At 54.7% G+C, this 15116-nt stretch overlaps 1 pseudogene; it reads right to left on the minus strand.

Annotated features, from left to right (window-relative positions):
- Positions 1–7134: 7134 nt before the first annotated feature.
- LOC124659199 lies at positions 7135–8590 on the minus strand (annotated as a pseudogene).
- Between the last annotated feature and the right edge of the window lie 6526 nt (positions 8591–15116).

Below are 15116 nucleotides of genomic sequence, written 5' to 3' on the forward strand. Positions count from 1 at the left end.
CGTACGCCGCTATCGGGTCGTACTCCGGCGTCGGCTCACGGGAGGAGGAGGATTGGAAGGAGAGACCCGAAGAGTAGGAGGCAGAGGAGGAGTCCATGATTGCAGAGGAGGAGAGTGTCGATTGCTAATGCAGAACAAGAGGATGAAGAGGTAAACTGCTCGGATGCGGTTAAATAAAGGGGATACAGTGGAAGATGATTCAATGTTGTGGCAGTTTTCGAGGATGCGGTGCCAAAACTGTCAAATCGTGCAGTACGGAGAAGTTGAGAAGGCAAGGCATCATGATGGAAGGGCACTGTAGCGGTTCTGCTCTGCAACGCGTAACCCGATGAAGGAAAACAGAGTGGTTTTGGAATTATTATTGCCAAAACCAGGGGGGCATGTGTTACCGCCGGATTTTAGCCAAATCAGGAGTTGGGCCGTGATTGTGATGGGCTTAGAGGATATGCACATAAAGTGTTTCTGAATCAGCCACGTGCAAGAGTTTGGGCTAGATTGCCCGTATATCTGTACATTATAGTAGATCACGTTTCAGTTTAGAATTAAGAGATAGAGTTTGGTTCGTACACAGTTCGGTTTATTCCAAAGATAGAAAGTCTACGGACTATAAATATGTACCTAGGGTTATTGAGAAAGGAGGACGATCACGTTCACAACAAACACAATCTAGGCGCATCGCCACCCCTTGTTTCGAGGGTTTCTTCGGGTAAGCGTCATGCTTGCCTAGATCGCATCTTGCGATCTAGGCGATATCGATTTATTCGTTGTTTTGTGTTGCTCGTATCGAAGCCTTGTTGATGGCGAGCAATATCGTTATCATAGATGTTTTGAGGCCAACATCGATACTTTTCGATATGTTTGCTTAGTTATGCTGCCCCTAAATATCTAGTTGCCTTTGCACCTATCTTAGGTGTAAGGGCAGCATCTTGCTTGGACTTTATTTAGTAGATCTGATCTGTTATGGTTGTTCCTTGTTCTCCAAGGATTTGTTTGATATCCGCATGGTTAGGTCTTGCAAACGGGTTGAACGATCCAGTAGTGCGTGAGGTATGGTTTGCCGATCCGAAAGGGGTTTTTCCGGGAATCGACTCTGTGTTGGTTTTTAGGCCTCTTCTAGGATTAGTTTTCTGTTATCTTTCGTATCTGCCAGGCTCAACTACGCGTAGGACGTTCCAATTATGCGGTGAAAGCCCTAGACTGTCGTAGATTGATTTAACTTGGTATTGATCAAGCAGGATCCCCATGTTATCGTAGATCCTATACGAACCATGGGTGAATCGGCTCTTCGAGCTGATTCACAGGATAACCTGAGAGCCGATCGAGGCTCGGATTTAATGTTTACGTGTCTGCCATGCAGGAAACTAATTGAAGCAATCCATCACCTTCACGACCGGGTATAGGTCGGGTGGCACGCCGTCGCAACGACCGGGACGTGTGCCGGAGTTTTGCTGGCCGTCGCCCGAGGGACCAGGACCCACCAGCAGTTCTGGGAGCCTCCCGGCTCTTCGTGTTGCTCGTGGCTGCTCGCCGGTGGGTTTTGGCAGGCAACATTTACGACCGTTGAACAATTTGCTGAAGAGAAATAGTTTTATTTGCACCTGCAGTACTTTAAGATCATAGATATGTGAATGTGCTGCCATCTACCACAACCTCGTGAAAGAGGTAATTGAGGTCCAAAAGGCAGACGCCAAGGCCAAATTTCTTAACGCCGAGGCTAGGAGGATGGACGCCAAGGCCAAGATCCTTACAGAGGACACTAGGATCATGCTAGCCGACTTGAGCAGCGTCGACGACGATACTAGGGCCTGGTTCATGAAGAGGCGCGACGAAATCCGCGCGCGAGACGCCTGATCGTCGGCGCCATGCGCCCAGCACCTTGGCCTCCTTTTGGACATTTTTATTGCTATTCAGGCTTGTTGTGCCCCTTTTGGACTCCACTTTGCGCCGTACCATCTGCAAAGTGTGATGAACTTGTTTTAGCCCTCAATTTGCGGTTGTAAAATTTCGTGCAAAGTTGACGCTATTTCCTCTTTTTTAAATGCTGGCCTGCGCCGAAAATGCGTCACCCCGCTGGAGCCAGCTCCAGACGCAAACGGACGCGCGACCATTTCCGCATCCGTCAGGCGACGCAAATGGACGCCCGCGGACATTTTGGGTCCGAAATGTGTCGCTTCGGTGGAGATGCCCTTACTACGTGGGGGCATGGTTTGCTTGCTCCGAGTAATTTTCGTGCTGCGCTTGAAGTGCCCGATCTACTACCTTGTACACCCGCCCTTCACGTCCACATAGCCCCATTGACCTGACTGCCAGTGCCAGACTGCCAGTGTTGCTGCCAAGTCTCTGTTCCGACTAGGATCCGCGGCAGCCAATCAGCTAGGCGGAATCCCCGAAATGAAACCCAAACCGTCCGATGAAATACGGAACCATCACGGTCCGCTCGATTACCCCGTAGCCCAGCCCGGGCAGGACACGGCATGTGCGTTCTGCTCTGCTTTGCGCTGCCACGGCCACCCTCCCTCCCCCGCCAGCCCTGCCACAACCACCAACCGATCGATAGGTGCGGCGCGGCGGTGGCGGTGGCGGTGGCGCTCCACTCGTCGTGTCGGGTCGCCGATCACCTGCCCCGCCGGCGCCCCTCCCCAAACCGCAGGGCGCATGATACGTCAAAGCTGATTGATTCCTCCACACCCCAGTGGCCAGTGGCCTGCCCGTCCGTACTTTCTCTCCAAAAGAAAAAGGTCGAGAGAGATGCAGTTGCCTGCTGCTCGGGCACGAACGTCGCATGACGAACCCGTCGTGGCCTCGAAGGCCGGGAGTCTGCGTAGATCAAATCAACCACTTCCTATGCAAACTCGCCATCCAGGCGCCGGTGGCAGTCAGCCGCTGCCGGCCCACTTGGCCGGCCGCCGCATGTCCTGCGCCTCACGGCTGCTCTCCGCTCCTCTCGCGCGCGACGCACGCAGCCGTACTGCCCTCCTTCTGAATCCGGAGATTAGATTATAACTGTAGTTAGTACTATGCCACCATTAGATGCTGCACCCTTTAACCTCTCCGTCTCTCTCTGTCCTGAATGAAACCGATCTTTAATTTGAAGCAAGCTGTGATCTTGGGCCGGGGTGGTACGAGTGCTACAGCGCCGCTTGCTTCCCCACTTGCTGCTACGTCGCGCCTTCTGCAAAAAGGCTATGTAACCTCGGCACACGGTACGGGGGTTTCATTACTCATGGCTTTGTTCATGGTACAGTTTTAGCTGTACACTGTTAGTACTAGTGAAGGTGTGAAGGACCGATCGATCGCTGCTCTAACGCCGCCATCAGTACATCTCACACTTGAATCGCTCCGGTACCACCGGCTGTAATTAGGACATCTCCACCGGCGGTAACAATGCGTCTTCTTCTGCCGGGTCTCAAATACTCTTATCTCATATCCGAAATCCTTCCTTTTGGGCACTGGCGGCATGGGAACCCTGTCCAGGCTAATGTTGAAGCCCTTCAGCACCGTCGCTTAGATGGCAGGAGGATGCCTTACTTGGCAAGCTCGGTGGTCTTCGTGCCAACTCACCAATGATCTATACACGACGACGGTGGGAGAGAGTGGGGAGAGAGAAGGGAGACATGACAATGACATGGCTCGACTCGATTCTTGGGGTTAGGGGAGGGGTGGGGGTAAATACTAGATAGGTATTTGCGGGCGGAGGCGTCAATGAAATTTGGCGTCTCGGAAGTCGATCCAGCAGATGTCTTAAAAGTTTATATCTGGTCGCCCTTGACGCCTATTTTAACCCCACTTGTACTGAGCGGTCGCAGTGGCAGCAAAGCGGACCAAAGGAACCCGTCCGACGTGTCTTACAGCATCGGAGCCCCTGCTCCACACACGTCCACATGGGCTAGCACTCTCCTGTGCCAGATTTTCTATTGGAATTCAAAAACGACTATTTTCAGAGTAAATTACAAAAAAACTACCACATTTCGGGCTAGGAGCTAGGGTAACAGTCCATACCAATTTTTCCTAATTTTTGCATAACACTACCAACTCTGAGGCATAGCGTTACAAATCGAGTTGATTCTCGTTTAATCATGTATTGACAACTTTGCTAACCACTAGGACCCACTTGCCAGGGCCGAGTTGGTGCAACCTGTCAACTAAGAGCTGAGGTGGACGTGGGGCCAGCCTGTCAGCCTCCACCCTCTCCCATTTTCCCCCTTTCTTCTTCTCCTAGCTCTGACCGACCTGATGACACAACACCACTCCATCGACCTCATCTACTTGCCCCTTCTACCCCTGTCCGCTGCTAGCTGTTGCCAGCGACCGATGTCGGCCCCACGCGCCTAACTCCGGCGACCATGGCCCCGAGCATCTTCCTCCAGTGCACCCCCCCCCCCCGGTGCGCCTTATTTCCCTCGAGCAGACAAGATCCCCCAGTGCGTCTATCGGCGTGCCACCATTTCATCAAGCAGACTGGATCGCTCGGCACCGCCGACTGAGATCCCACAGTCCATGTTCTCCCTCCCGCCACGGGACGCGTTGTAGACACCATGGCCAGTGCAAGCTCACCACACAGTTGCGCCGCCATGTACCAGTCTAGGTTGCCATGGTGCTTAGGGAGAGGCGATAGGAGGGTCCCCGGAGAGGGATGGCGTACAGGAACTACACCCATTGCCGGAGGAAGGGCATCCGGGGGCCGTGCCGGTGGTGCAGAGACATGGGACTCGGATCCACCGGGAGAGAGTGGGGATGAAGAAAATAAGAGAGGAGAAAAATATTGGGGATGATAGGCGGGCCCATGTCCACCTCAGCTCATATTTTGCCAACTCAGCCCTGACGAGTTGGTCCTGCTGCTTGGTACTTTTTTGCAAAAAATAGTAAAAAACGATGCTGACATGTTACCCTAGCTCGAAATGTGGTTAGTTTTCTTTGATTTACTCCTATTTTAAAGACACACTGATATGCCCTGAAAAGTTAAAAGAGAGAGGGTCGAACCCGTAAAGCTATTGGAGGCACCTATGAATATGCTCTTTGAGCACCATTTACCAGCTTGAGTTTTGCTGCAGACACTACCACATCTATCGGGATCGATCTATCTATCTTTGGTCCCAGAAGCAAATTGTTGCTACTAGAACTAGGATGGGTGCATGCAGATGCAGCGGCATGCATGGCCCCGGACCCAGCTGGATGGATCCATCCCAGCACAAGAGACAGTGCAGACACGGCGCCGGTGGAGCTGTATCGGCATGGATAATACAGCAGGCATGCATTATCAGTGCATCTACCGCAAGATCCCAACAGATTTAGCAAGCGCATGTGCAGAGGAAACCAACGGCATATGCCTTGTTCCGTAGCGTGTGGCCGCATATCGGAGCAGCGCAGCGAGTTGCCCATCCACCGGATCCATCGAGCCGCGGTGCCGGTGCGTGCATGGACGACGCGACAATCTCTGCAGAGGCCACCGCCGCCCACCGGTGGCTGCCCCCGCCCTGCCGCACTGACTTTTCCAGCCTTTTGCCCCCAAATCATCCTCCGCCCATCACCCCTCACCCACTCGGACTCGGACGGGAAGGCAACCAACCACCATTAACTAATGTTTCACCCTGCAAGCTAGGTAACCATCGATCCAAAGTTTTTGTTACACGCGACGTCGATGCCATGATAGACAACATACTAGTAGTTATGATGCGGCGTGTTGTCACCGTTTTACCGGCTGTACATTGCACGGAGGGACATGGAATGGATGCTCCTTCATGATTGGACTTGGGCTTGAGCCGAGCTATTGTCTTAGGGCATCTCCAACCGCGCGACCCAAACCGCGCCCGCGCGTCCGTTTGGGTCGAGCCGGACAAAAACGCGGCCCAGCGCGGGGACGCACCGCAAAAGCGGACTGCCGCGGCGTCCGGAGCAGCACGCAAACCCGGCCCAAATCTGGGCTAGGTTTGCGTGGCCGCGGATGGCACGCGCCGTCCGCTCGCGTCCGCGCGCTGGTCGCCTCGTCTCCCTTGGGCCCGCCGTCGGTGACCGAGGGAGTCTATTAAATGGGGACCCGGAGGGGATGCGGCCGCTCCGACTCCGGTCCCCACTCCACTCCGCGGCGAAACCGCCGCCATGGCCCCGAAGCGGGTTTTCGCCGGAGCCAACGACGACGAGGCGAGCGGCGGCCGCCGTCGTCCGCCGGCGGTGCGACCGTCGTGCGGAAACCGAGGCGGCCTCCACATCGGAGAGGCCGCCCGCGGCGGCGCGGCATTGCCGCAACCGCCGCCGCCCAAGCCCGAGTCCTCGGAGGAGGACCCGGACCTCCGCGCCGCCCTCGTCGTCTCGGCGGCGGAGGAGGAGGGCGCAATGGCCGCAACTCCATGCGGCCATTCGCACCTCCGAAATGGAGGAGGCGGCGCGGCGGGAGGCGGAGGGCTGGGAGCTCTGCGCCCGGGCGCGACGGGAGGAGGGAGGAGGAGGCGGCGCGGCGGGAGGAGGCCGGGCGCCGCGCGGCGCGACCGGCAGCGCCGCCGGAGGAGAGGTGCCGCCGCCGGAGAGGCGGCGCCGGGAGGCCGGGCGGCGCCGGCCGCGCGGAGAGGCGCGAGCGGCGCCTCCGGGCGGCGCGGGTGGCTCCGGACCCCCGCTCGCCGTGGGAGGAGGCCCCGTGGTCTCCCGGCCGGAGGCGGGAGGAGGCGGCGCGGCGGCGGGAGGCCGGTCCCCGGCGCGGTCGAGCCACTGACAGTGCCTCGCCGCCCGGGGACCTCGGCGACGTCGCCGACGACGCCCACGAGGGCTAGGCGACGCACCGGCGGCCACCGCGCCGCCGACCAAACCCTAGAGGGTTTGGTCTTTTCTGTTTATATTTTAGTTTAATTTTAAAAGCCCATATAGGGGCTTCTTTTGTTAGTTTTTTTTGCCCAAAATAGGGCTATGTACTAAATTTGCCCAAAATAGGGCATATGTTTAATCAAATATCGTTTAAATTTGCCTCTTTTTTGTTTTCGTTTTTCTCCGGTTTATGCGATGCGTCCGCGCGTTGGGCGCAGCACGCGACCCAAACGGACACGCGGACGCGAGGCGCTGTCCGCGTGTCCGGGCGGCGACCCAAACGGCCCAAAACGGACGGCCCAGCGCGTCCGTTTGGGTCGCCCGGTTGGAGATGCCCTTAATCACCTAGCGTAGTACACAGCAGTACAAGAAGATTACAAGCTTAAGCTACTTGGGAAGAGGATTCAACTTGAACCCAAGCGGAAGAGAAGATCGTGGAACTGATGAGCCTATAGTAGCAGCTCCAATCCTATGTACATTGATTCTGCCACGCGCGCGCATGGCGTGGCGAATGGTGACCGATCGATCAGTACACCTTCTTGGAGAAGAAGGTGCGGCGGAGGCCGAACAGCCCGTGCGGCGGGATGCACTCCTCGCCGCCGGCCTCCGAGCAGGCCGCGTTGTTCCGGCACGGGGCCGTCGCCGGCGCGCTCACGCTCTCCGCCGCCGCCGCAGACGACGCGGCCGTTTCAGCATCTTCGCCGGCGTCCGCTTCGACGTCTGGGACGGCCGTATTGTTCTTGTCGGTGGCCGTGCTGTCCCTCTGCTTCTGCTCCGCGGCGGCAGCGGCTTGCTGGAGCTTGTTGCGCCTGAGCTGCCAGACGGGGCTTGCACGGCCCAGGCGGATGCCGTTGGCGCCGGCCCCTGTTCGTCCCTGGCCGCCGGGAACCCACCTCCTCAGCATGGAGGTGGCGGGCACTGCCCCTGCTTGCGTGGCGGCCTTTTCGGCTGCCACCGCGATGGCGACGGTCGGCGCGGCCGGCCCGGAGGTCTCGCCGCGGGAGTTGCTCCGTGAGCAGGGCGCGCTGCTCACCTTGCGCCCGGCCGGCGCCGCGGACGACGCCGGTGCGCCTGCAGTAGCCGCAACGGCACAAGTTGTGTTGCTGGCGCTCGGAACGCTCGCCTTTGCCTTGCTGCTGATGCCGGCGCCGGAGCCGGTGCCTGAGTGGCCGGCGGAGCGGCTCCTGGAGAAGGGCCAGATGTTGATGTTGATGAGCTCGGAGCTGCCGCTGACGCTGCTGACGCGCCGCTCGTTCTTCTTGCCGCCGCGGTCCTTGGACTCGCCGGTCGCCTTGAAGATGTCCTTCCACTTGAAGGTCACCGTGGGGAGGTCCGGCGGCGCGACGCTGCACGACTCCGCAAGCGGCTGCGCGGGGAACTCGCCTTCACCCTCACAGGGCTCCTTGTCCTTGACGTCGTCGGCGCCTTCCTCGCCCTCGTCCTCGGCGTCTTCATCAGCTTCTTCGTCGGTGTTGGGGCAAGGGGCCTGAAATGTGTGGAGCGGGAGCACAATGCCGCCGGAGAAGAGCTCGTCGGCGGTGAGCAGGGCGGGGAGGGGAAGGAGCCCGGGTTCTTGCCGACCATCCAGAACTCGAACTCCGGGGACGCGGTCGGGGACGGCGAGGACCGGCCGGACTCGGGCGGGGGAGACGCAGGCTCGAGGACGAGGACGTCCATCGCCAAGCAATGCAGCTCAACGAGAAAGCACGGCACAGGCTGAAGTGGGAGGCTTGGACAAGCAGCTCGAAGCGGATAGGAGTTTGTTAGCTGCAGGACACCATTGACATGGGCAGCAGTAGCAGAGGGTGGAACCGGAATGGGAATGGGAAAGAGAAAGGGAGGCGGAGGAAGCGACTTGACGCGGTATTTATCAATCACATCATCACCAAAGTGGGGAGAGAGGGTCACTGATTTCCACGTCGCCAAGGCCAAGCCTCGCGTGCCGTGAAACCGCAGGGCTGCATATGCGCTCTGCAATCTTTGTCTGGTGACGCGCAACCGTCTCTCTCGGCTCCGGCCACCACCGTCCTCTCCTCGCCACGGCCTTTACTCGAGTTACCGCCCGGGAGTTAAATAACTGCTGCCCTCATCGTGTCCGTGCGTGACTGAGCTGCTGCTGCACCGGCCACCGGAGACCCGGCCGGTGGAGGCAGACAGTCACGTACGTGGTGCGGCTGAAAATTAAGTCGTGACCAGGCCACCGTAGTCTACAGTGCCAACCATCCGTGCGTGTATGTTAAGGCGATGTGTCCGTGTATCACTTAACGTGCGCGCGCCGCAGACGCGCAGTTACACTTGGCTGCAACCAAGCCTGCAGATCACGGCAGCCTTCGGAATAGTTCATGTACTACGGTGCCGGTGCAGCATGCTCGCCCGAGTTTATTTAGGGTAGGATGCAAATGATCCTACTTAGAGCATCTCCAGTCGCGTCCCCCAAACCGTCCCCCAAAGCGATTTGGGGCGCGCCGGACAAAAAAAGCGTTCCAGCCGCGTCCCCCAAAGCCTTTTTTTGTCCGGCGCGCCCCCGTTCGGTGTCCGGCGTCCCGAGCCCGTCCCCGTCCCACGGGGGCCGCACGGGCACGCCGGACACAGCGAATGAGAGGCGAGGAGCGCGGGGCCGACCCGTCGGCCGGCTCGGACGCTCAGCCGCCACATACGTAGCGACGGTGCGGTTGACGGAAGCGGAGCCGTCGCATTGGCAAGCGCGTCGACGACGCGCCAACCCCGCCGGAATGGAGCGCCGACTCCTCGGAAGAGCAACCGCTGCTCTCTTCGACTTCGCGCCGCCGTTCATCCGCGCTCAATAAGACCCGTACGTACGCCGTACGCACGCCACCATTCATCCAAGCCTTCATCCAGACACCTCCGGCGACGATGAGCTACATCTCCCGGCTCCGTCCGAGCACCTCCCGGCGAGGGAAAGCCTGGCGGGCCGGCGCCAGTGGTGGGAGAGAGCCGGGACGCCGAGCGGCGGCGGCGATTCCCCGCCGCCGGTTGACGGCGAGGAGGAATGGCTGAGGCCGGGGAGGAGGAAGAAGAGAGCGAGGCCGCGGCGGCGGCGGTGGCCGTGCGAGGCGAAGGCGGCCAAGGCGAAGGCGGCCAAGGCGAAGGCTTCCAAGGCGAAGGCCGCCAAGGCCAAGGCCAAGGCCAAGGCCAAGGCCAAGGCCAAGGCGACGGCGAAGGCCAAGGCGCGGCCGACGAGCACCGGCGACGACGACGCGTCGAGCGCGGACACCGCCTCTTCGGAAGAGGTGACGAGCAGGAAGCGCCACCGCGATGACGACGACGAGGCGGGGCCATCGGCGAAGAAGAAGAAGTAGATAGTTTATATGTATTTAATTATATTTTTTCGAAGTTTTATATATAATTTGTTTATGTTCAACCGATTTGAATATTATTAAATAGTTTCTTTCTAGCCAAAAAAATACTTTAAATGTTTGGGGGCGGCGTTTGGGGGACGCGGCTGGGGAGCGACGTCCCCCAAACGCGGCACGAACGAAACACGTCCCCCAAACGCTCGATCCGGCGCGGTTTGGGGGACGGTTTGGGGGACGCGGCTGGAGATGCTCTTATGTCCCATTTCTAAATTATTCTCACATCTATAATCATTTCTTTCTTGGACTCTTCTATTAGATTATTAAACAATTTAGAAGTGAGTTTAATTACTGGAAACAATATCACACATGTGTTGGATTATTAGGCAATTTCCGTGTGAGTTTAATTACCGAAAGCAAGATTACAGATGCACAAGCATACTTAACCACGCACATCAGACTAAGCACACGCATCAGATCTGAACATGGAACAAGTAGCAGTGCAAGGTGGGAGAGTAAAAGCACGTACATCGCGGCCAGGAAGGTCGCACCAAGGCAGACGACCACCACCACCATGGGAGTTGTTGATGTCGCCCATGGTGTAGTCGGATCTGTCGATGAAGCGAGCCGAACCGTCGAAGAAGAAGACAAACGGCGAGCGAGCGGTCGCGCCGAGACGCTCCCCAAAAACCTTATCGCCCGTCTCCCGGTGCGGGATCTCAACGGACGGAGTTTCGGAGGCCTGCTCTCCGGACGGCTGTGCACGCGATCGCCGGGATGGGGAAGACTAGAGAGTAGCACGGCAAAAGGAACTTCGCGGAGAGAGATCTAAGAGCACTTGTTCTCCGGATCTGATCGGTCTCCTTGTATAGCCTGGGAGGAGAGCCGCCCCGACCGCGTTGACACGCGTAGGAAGCCAGGGACACGCGGCGAGCATGCACATGCAGGCCGACACGTACCCAACACAGTTGGTGCACCAAGCAAACATTTAGGCTTCCTTGAGTGTGTCTCGAACTCGAACTCGAGTCACGAAACGCGGCGTGCGTGCGCGACGAGGCGAGGCGAGGCGGGGCGGGCGGAGAAGGAGGAGTGCGCGAGGGCTCCTTCTATTCTCACTCACTTGGAATGACTAGAACAGCAGCCCTTATATACCACTCCAACTCACTCCCAACTAGCAATGTGGGACTAAACTTTGTCCCCCAAGGCTATCCCAAGGCTGCCAACGTGATGGGCCTTGAGATTTCAGGAATTGTAGACTATATGGGCTGCCTTAGCTGGGCTGCGGCCCATCTACATTCAACAATCCCCCACCGGATCTCATATGCACATCGAGATGACACATTAGTTCCATTCACTTGTTTAATATACGCACTTCGGTGGAGGCTGTAAAGTTGAACTTCCACTTAGGCAAGGTGCTACGCTTGACTACAAGCTGAACAATGGACTATGCCTTGAATTGTCGGTCTTTGTGCGGCAAGTTTCGCTCAATGCAGGCACGGTACTAGGCTACCTTAGCCTTCCCCTCGGGTGGAGCTTATAAGTCATACTCCTCGGCCTTTCATGAGCTTACTAGAGATTCACCCAAATCTCCCAAACTATGACCGATAGTGTCACTCATATAGGTGTGTTCTTCAAAAGATCGCCCATGTAGGACGGCGTCTTCGCTCATCAAGAGCCGCTCGGAACACATTAAGACATTGTCAACTCTGCCTTACGGTATCTATGAGAGAATTGCATCCGCGACGGAGTGGGAGTATTAAATTTTCTCTCAACTCAGTTACTCCGGTTTGTTTTCCCAAATCCTACTTCACGGAATTTCCGATTACATAGGTTGGGTTACCCCCTCGGCAACTCAAGTGGGTCTCAAACCCATCTCCCTCGATGCAAGGTCTATCATGTTTCTTGATAGTCCTTTTGTGAAAGGATCTGCCGGATTTTTAGCACTTTGGACATAATCCAATGCTATCACTCCGGAGTTCTTCGGTTTTCGACGAGACTTCGATCTCTTCTTGATATGTTTGGAATTTTTCATATTGTCCTTAGAACTTTTCACTTTAATAATCACAGTTTGATTATCACAGTTCATGAGGATAGCCGGTATTGGTTTTTCAACCATAGGCAAGTCCATCAAGAGCTCACGAAGCCATTCCGCTTCGACGGTAAGCTGTATCTAATGTTGTGAGTTACGCTTCCATAGTTGACCTCGTTAAGATGGTACTGCTTGCAAGACTTCCAGGAAACAGCGCCACCACCAAGAGTGAAAACATATCCACTTGTGGCCTTCATTTTAGCATCGAAATCCAATTGGAATCACTATACCCTTCAAGTCCTCTTGGATACCCGGTATAATGAATTCCATAACTCATGGTTCCCTTTAGATAGCGCATTACTCTCTCAAGAGCATGCCAATGATCATCTCCCGGGTTGGCCACAAACCGGCTAAGTTTGCACACGACAAACGAGATATCGAGCCTCGTAGCGCAAGCTAAATACATGAGTGAACCAATGATTTGAGAGTATCTTAGTTGATCTTTAGTTGCCTTTTCATTCTTTCGAAGCAAGACACTAGGATCATAAGGTGTGAGAGAATATTTGCAATCAGCATAGCCAAATCTGCTCAACACCTTCTCAACATAATGAGATTGCACAAGTGTAATCCCATTATTCTCATCTCTCAATAGCTTGATGTTCAATATAACATCATCTTCTCCAAGATCTTTCATCTCGAAACATTGAGATAAGAAGGTTTTTACCTCCTCGATCACTTTGAGGCTAGTCCCAAAAATTAGTATGTCATCCACATACAAGCATAGGACAACTCCCTCACCCCCACCATGGCGATAGTACACACATTTGTCGGCTTCATTAACAACAAAGCCCACAGATGTCAAAGTTCTTTCGAACTTCTCATGCCATTGTTTGGGTGCTTGTTTGAGACCATACAAAGATTTCTTTAATTTACACACCTTTCTTTCTTGACCTTGTAGTACGAAACCATCAGGCTGTTCCATATAGATTTCCTCGTCCAACTCTCCATTTAGGAAAGCCGTCTTAACTTCCATTTGATGAACGAGAAGACCGTGTGAGGCAGCCAATGATAGTAGTACTCGAATGGTGGTCAATCTCGCCACAAGTATCAAAGAAATCTTCGCCTTTCTTTTGGGTATAGCCTTTGGCTACAAGCCGAGTTTGTACTTCTCAACAGTATCATCAGCTTGAAGCTTCTTCTTAAATACCCATTTACATCCTACGGGTTTGCACCCATAAGGACGCTCAGTTAACTCCCACGTTCCATTAGCCAAGATGGAATCCATCTCGCTTTGAACCGCTTCCTTCCAGTAGTCTGCATCAGGAGATGCGAGAGCTTCTGAAATGGTAGTGGGAGTATCATCCACAAGATACACAATGAAATCATTACCAAAAGACTTTGCAGTCCTTTGTCTCTTACTCCTTGTGGGAGCTTCATTATCATCTTCATCAGAATCTGAACTCTCATCATCAGATTCCTCATCAGACTCCATAGGAGTTTCATGTATTGGATCAGATTCCCAACTAGACATGCCATGCATATCTCTCATAGGGAATATATGTGGTGACCCTGCATACCACTGCATGTTGTAGTATGCCAGTCGTTGATATAACATTCACGAAGTACCATTCCGCAAATATTACATCCCTCAGAGTAGTACAACAGAACATAGCAGGTCCATAACTCATTCATTTATTATTACAAGCATAAAACACATATTGTCTCCGAGCTCCTCTTGGGTCCTAAGAGGGATACTCCTGGGTTCGAGGCGAACCCAACTTAACTTACAATATAGAAGTTTCACTAGGTTATACATTTATTACCTCGAGCGGCTAAATACTAAGAGTTCACACTGCTCGGCTACTACTACTACTCGGTGCTTCTAGGCTTGATCTCCTCCGGAAGCCTCCCGGTTCCGTAGACTATGAGGTAGTCTACGCCTTCAATACCTCCAGAGAGGTCCGGTTCTTCATAGCCGATGATCTCGGCTCCTTCATGGTTGTCGTAGTCCTCCTCCGGACGATTCGGACAATCTAAGCAAGGGATTTAAGAGTGGGATGAGTACGAGCGTACTCAACAAGTTCATTATAGATAAGAGGTGTTTAATGCACTAGCTACGATATTAGACCGAAAAGTCTAGTATCAATGCGGGTTTTGATAAACATTTCTTCAAGAGATTGCTTTTATTTCAAAGAGCTATGTCCGTCGGCCTTCACCGGTTTACTAGAACTTCATGGAGCTCCTTTCCAGCCGCGTTCGTAGTTCCATATCCGGAACGAGGAGTGACGAGTCACGGTTCTTTACACTCTGCGAGAGGTGTGTTGCTTTACCCATAAGAGATCTTAACCTTGGTGCCAACCGAGCAGCTTTCCCGTTCACACTTCCTATGGTGTGAGGCCCGGTATAAGGTCTAGCCAATCATGTTCCTCCGCTACCTCGAACACCCACCCTTTGTTGCATGCCCCGACCCTGGGTCCACGCCGGTCCCATTATTCCCACTCACGGGTGGACCCCGACCACGACAACAGTTTGGGACTCGTTAACCAAACTCCTTCGCCGGTAGCCGCAACCCATCATAGACCACAATACCGTGGGGACTTAAGGCTTCCCCGACCAACCGCTTGTTCTTCGAGCGACAAGTGTCTACGGACTATGCCGTGGGGACTTAAGGCTTCCCAGCCAACCGCTTGCCCCGACAGATACAAGTGTCTACGGTAAAGCGCATCCGTTGATGAACGAGAGGTGGAAACACTTTTGACTACTCCAGTCCCACTCCGGGATCTTATGGTTAACACGGGTATTACGGCACAAGAATCACTGGACGACATTTGTTGTTTAATCCTAGATGGATATAAACCCTTGCAATGGAACCTCCACCATATCCACACAATCCATGGTTCCATTGCCAACCACATAGTCATATTCATAGTTATGAAAATAGTGGTTTTGGTTTTTATGCAATAGTGATAATCATAGTACTT

Source organism: Lolium rigidum, chromosome 6 (genome assembly GCF_022539505.1).
Source record: "Lolium rigidum isolate FL_2022 chromosome 6, APGP_CSIRO_Lrig_0.1, whole genome shotgun sequence".
Taxonomy (NCBI): Eukaryota; Viridiplantae; Streptophyta; class Magnoliopsida; order Poales; family Poaceae; genus Lolium; species Lolium rigidum.